The following is a 5,006-nucleotide window of genomic DNA, read 5'->3' on the forward strand; positions in this document are numbered from 1 at the left end:
CTTCCGTCAAGAAATTCTAGCGTCTAATTCATCTACGCCAATCAATGTCTCCACTCTGTCGTTTTATCTCTCTGCCCATCCTGATCCTGTTTTCGTTGATTATCTGCTCACCGGTCTCTCTCAGGGGTTTAGGGTTGGTGTTCTGTCCCCCCTCTCAAGCTCGTACACGGCTAGGAACCTTCAATCGGCTCTAACCGAACCCTCTATAGTGTCTGAACTTCTGTCTAAAGAATTAAATAAAGGCTATGTTCTCGGCCCCCTTCTCTGCTCCTCCTTTTCACCCTTTCCGTGTAAACTCACTCGGCGTGGCTACCAGGAAATACTTTGGCAAGAAAAGGCTGATTTTTGTCATGTCTTCACCTCACTCCGAAACCTGGTCCAGCGTCAATGAAATGATTCCCCTCGAGCCCTTTTCTCTCCACTATGCCTCAGCCGATAATGCTATTCACCTCATTAAAATCGCTGGTCAGGGCGCTCTGCTCGCTAAAGCCGACATTACCGACGCATTTAAGGTTATGCCAATTCACCCTGCCGACTGGCCCCTGTTTGGCGTAAAATGGCAGTCTAAATTGTACTTTGCAGTGAGGCTTACTTTCGGGTGCAGGAGTAGTCCTCACATTTTTAATTGCCTTTCAGAAGCGCTGTGCTGGATTTTGTTAAATGTCTGTCAATAACCGTTCGTTCTGCACCTTCTGGACGATTTTCTTTTAATTGACTTTCCAGCTAAGACCAGTTCAGTTCTGGACGTCCTTCGCAACGTTTTCCAGGAGCTAGGGGTTCCCCTCTCTGCCGAAAAGACATTAGGACCCATCACTTCTCTTGAATTTCTGGGTATAATCCTCGACTCCGTTAAAATGCAGGCCTCTCTCCCAGACGAAAAATTGACCAGAATCTGCAAAGTGTCCGATTCTCCCCTCTCAGTCGGCTCGGTGACTAAGAGGGAACTCCTCTCTCTCCTGGGCCACCTGGATTTCGCGATGCGCATCATCCCGCAAGGCCGCTCCTTCATCTCTCGCCTGTTAGACCTGGCTCACTCAGTGGCAAATCTATCCGACTCCATTGTTCTCAATTCAGGCTGTCAGTCGGATCTTAGCTTCTGGTCCAAGCTGCTGAAGCATTGGAACGGCATCTCTTTTTTTTATAACGATCACACCGACTCGTCCGTCTCTCTCAAGCTGTTCACGGATGCCGCTCCATCTCTCGGCTTTGGGGGGCTTTACAATGATTTGTGGTTCGCAGAAAAATGGTCTGATGAATTTCTTGCATTTTCCTCCGATGCTGTTTCATCCGCCCTTTTCAAATTATATCGCATCGTGGTCTCCTGTGTCCTGTGGGGTAAAGAATGGTCAAGAAAGCGCATTCTCTTCTTCTGTGACAACGAAGCAGTGGTGGCCATTATTAATAGGTCGCTCTTGCTGCCCTAAAATGATGTCTCCTTCGAGGAGACTCACCTGGCAGTCAGTCATTCATAACTTCATCGTAAATGCCACTCATGTTAGTCATGTACCAGGTTATATTAATGTCGAAGCTGACTCACTCTCCCGTCTCCGTTTTCAGGAATTCCACCGTCTCTGCCCTTCAGCCAGCAAAGTGTCAACCCCGTGCCCAAAGTTCTCTGAACTGCTTCTGGATTAATTTTGCCTTCTCTAGATTCGTTATTACAGTATAAGTGGTATAAAGACATCAGTTCTGAATCTTTTGCTACGTCTGAAATTAACACAACAACCATCATGAAAGCTGTCGAGTCTCATAAGGGCCAATACTGGTGTCAGGGGGAGAGAACAGACAGACGAACAGTATCAGAGAAGAGTAATGAAGTTGAAATTAAGGTGGATGGTGAGTATGTCCATTCTCATCTGCCATTTTTGATTGTGTGTCTTTAGTTCCATTTCTCTGACATAAGAGAGTCCATTTCTGATTTCCACCATTGTTTATTCCCACAGCTCTGCCAAAACCTAAACTGGTTATAGAGCCCCGGGGTCCTGTGTTCACTGGAGAGGACGTCACTCTGAAGTGTGAGATAGAGTCTCTCAGTGGCTGGACATATAAGTGGTATAAAGGGCTCTTGTGTCTGAGGGAAACACCTTCACCATCAGAGGAGCTGCTGAGTCTCATGAGGGCCAGTACTGGTGTCAGGGGGAGAGGAGAGACTGGCCCACAGCATCAGAGAAGAGTAATCAAGTTGAAATTAAGGTGGATGGTGAGTATGTCCATGCTTGGCTATCATTTCTGAATCTGGTGTCAGGGGGAGAGCAGAAACAGATCCAGAGCAACAAAGCCCAGTACAAAAGCTCACCTCAGTGTAAAGAGTAAGCAGAAACATAACAGTGTGTAGTTATATGTAATAGGGCTGTTCGATTTTGCCCAAAAATAAAATCTCGATTTTCTTTTCTCAAAATCCGATTTTCGATTACGATTACGATTATTTTGTGAAATGACAAAAGGCAAGAATTTATTTCAAATATGCTGTCTTTTACTGAATATTTTGCAAATAATTTCCCCATTGGGATTTAAGAGCATATCTTGCTCTTATTAAACAAAGGTCCCATATTATGAAAAAATCACTTTTGTTGGGATTTGATGTGTTATTGTGTGTCTCTGGTGCTTCCACACACATAAAAACTTGGGGAAAAAACGATCCATGCTGTTTTGAGTGAGATAGGTGTTTCTGAATGCATCCTGCCTTCAGCCCTCAAGGTGAGCTGTTCAAAATCATCAAGGTTTTACACGTCACAAGTATAAACATTTAAATATTCCCACCCACCACGTCCTTTTAGGGAATGATTACGTTTGGATTGCCTAATGAGCCAGACCCACTTCAATAAACTCTGCAAATTGCAATTCCTGCCGCTAGGGTGCGTCTAGATTTCGATAACTTTTGCATACAATGGAATTCAATGGAGGTGCATCGAAGTGAGTGGGGATCTTTGAACATGAATAAAAGGCACAAAATAAGGTTGGTGTAAGAGTTATCTGTGTGTTCTTGGGACTAATTATAATTCCATCACTTGTAATACAAATGTATTACCTACAACTAAGTGAGATAACAGTTACAGTTAGCTAGCAAGCTAATCGTTTTACATTGGAGATTAGCCAGCTAGATGACTAGCTGTCAATAGCCACGTTTACATGGACATTTTTGTTTTGATTGAAATGAATCTGATTGATGATTGAATCCACCTGAATCTGAAGATTGTTTACACCTGTTTACATTATGAACGCTAATGCCATTTAGTCAGTGTAGGCATATTTAGAAGCCCCTATAGTCCATGGGCCAAAGACCCAAAATATAGCATACCGGTACCATCTGGGTGGGCAAATTCTAGTTGTGATTTTTTTATACTTACACATCCCTAGTTTATGTTTTGATGTGATAGACCTCTGAGATTGGTAGCTTTTTAGTGGTTATCACCTAATGAAGTACACCACCCTCTACAATAAATCGCATTTTAGACACCTGGTGCATATCCTGGTTGAACCCATGGTTAAGATACTTATCAGTGTTGTATAATATTGAGTGTGGTATCATTTTAAAGAGTACATCCTAAGCTTTCATTCAAGCACATTGGTGGAGCCCTCTGATTAACACAGAGGTCACTGGAGCTCTTTGAGCCAACAAAAACACAACATTTTCAACCATTTCCGCCTAAACTATACACTTTCTTTATGCCCTGTGGCATCAGAGAATATTACAGACACAAAAGACAGAAACTAAAATACTCTCAAGACTCCAAGGATTCCAAAAATGTATGCTTTACCCATACTACTCCATTAAGGGATGTTATTTCAGGGCCAAACTAAAAAGGATGACCAAAATAAGAAGCAGGGCCAAAATTCCGCACATGGAACTCCTCGGCCCCCTTCTGTTTCCTCTCCTTCACAATCTTTTCATGGCCACAATCATTTTGTTTACTAACAAGATTAAAATTACAGGGGGATTTCAGGATATCTGCTTTCATTACCTAGGAAATCAAAATATACTGTCCATAGTAAAAACATATTATTATTTTTATTATTAAAATGTCCCATAAATCAGGCCAGGAATGATTAACTAACACATTCCTCTGTAAATATCTGTATGTGTGTACTGGAAAGTTCGGTGTACATACATGTAGGTGCTACAGGACATACAATGCCTTTAGAAAATCATCATACCCCTTTGAAATAGTTACTTTATTTGTCTTACAGCCTGAAATCAAAGCCCATTTTTATTTACAAATTTAGCATCAAACATCAAAATAATGAAAAAAGGCAACAGTTCTGAAAATGAATTTAAAAAAAATGAAAAACTAGAGTAACAGGGTTGGAAAAGTCAGCATATCCCTGATTTAATACTTTGTAGAGCTTCCTTTTACTTTGATTACAGCCATAAATCTGTTTAGATATGTCTCTAGCTTTGCACCCCTAGATTGGGGAATATTTGCCCAATCTTCCTTGCAGAATTGCTCAAATTCAGTCAAATTCTGTGGGGAATGGCGATGGACTGCTGTCTTCAACAGGATTTAAGTCAGGGCTCTGACTTGGGCAATCAAGGACATTCAACTTCCCATCCTTAAGCCACTGCTTTGTTATTTTGGCAGTATGTTTAGGATCATTGTTGTGTTGGAAGGTGAATGACCTGCCCATCTTCAGTCTAGCAGAGGGGCACAGGTTTTCCTCAAGAATTTGGTTGTACTTGACAGCATCCATTTTCCCTTTTATCTTGACCAATTGCCCAGAACCGCTGAAGATAAACATCCCCACAGCATAATGTTGCCCCCACCATGCTTCACAGTAGGTATGGTGTGTTTTGGGCGGTGTACTGCGTTTGGTTTTCACCAAACATAGCGCTTGGAGATTAGTGCAATGGAATATTCTGCTACCATGTAGAAAAAGGCTTTATGGCAGATGAGACTAAGATTGAACTTTTTGCACTGAACTCCAGGCGCTATGTTTGACGAAAACCAAACACCGTACAACACCCAAACAAACTATACTGACACACACCCTGGCAGCTGAGTTATGGA

The 5,006-nt window shown here is 42.2% G+C and overlaps 1 pseudogene; it reads left to right on the forward strand.

The window, feature by feature from the left end:
• The first annotated feature begins 245 nt into the window (after positions 1-245).
• On the forward strand, positions 246-1,635 carry LOC134059554 (uncharacterized; annotated as a pseudogene).
• Positions 1,636-5,006: the final 3,371 nt, after the last annotated feature.

Source organism: Sardina pilchardus, chromosome 16 (assembly GCF_963854185.1).
Source record: "Sardina pilchardus chromosome 16, fSarPil1.1, whole genome shotgun sequence".
NCBI lineage: Eukaryota > Metazoa > Chordata > Actinopteri > Clupeiformes > Clupeidae > Sardina > Sardina pilchardus.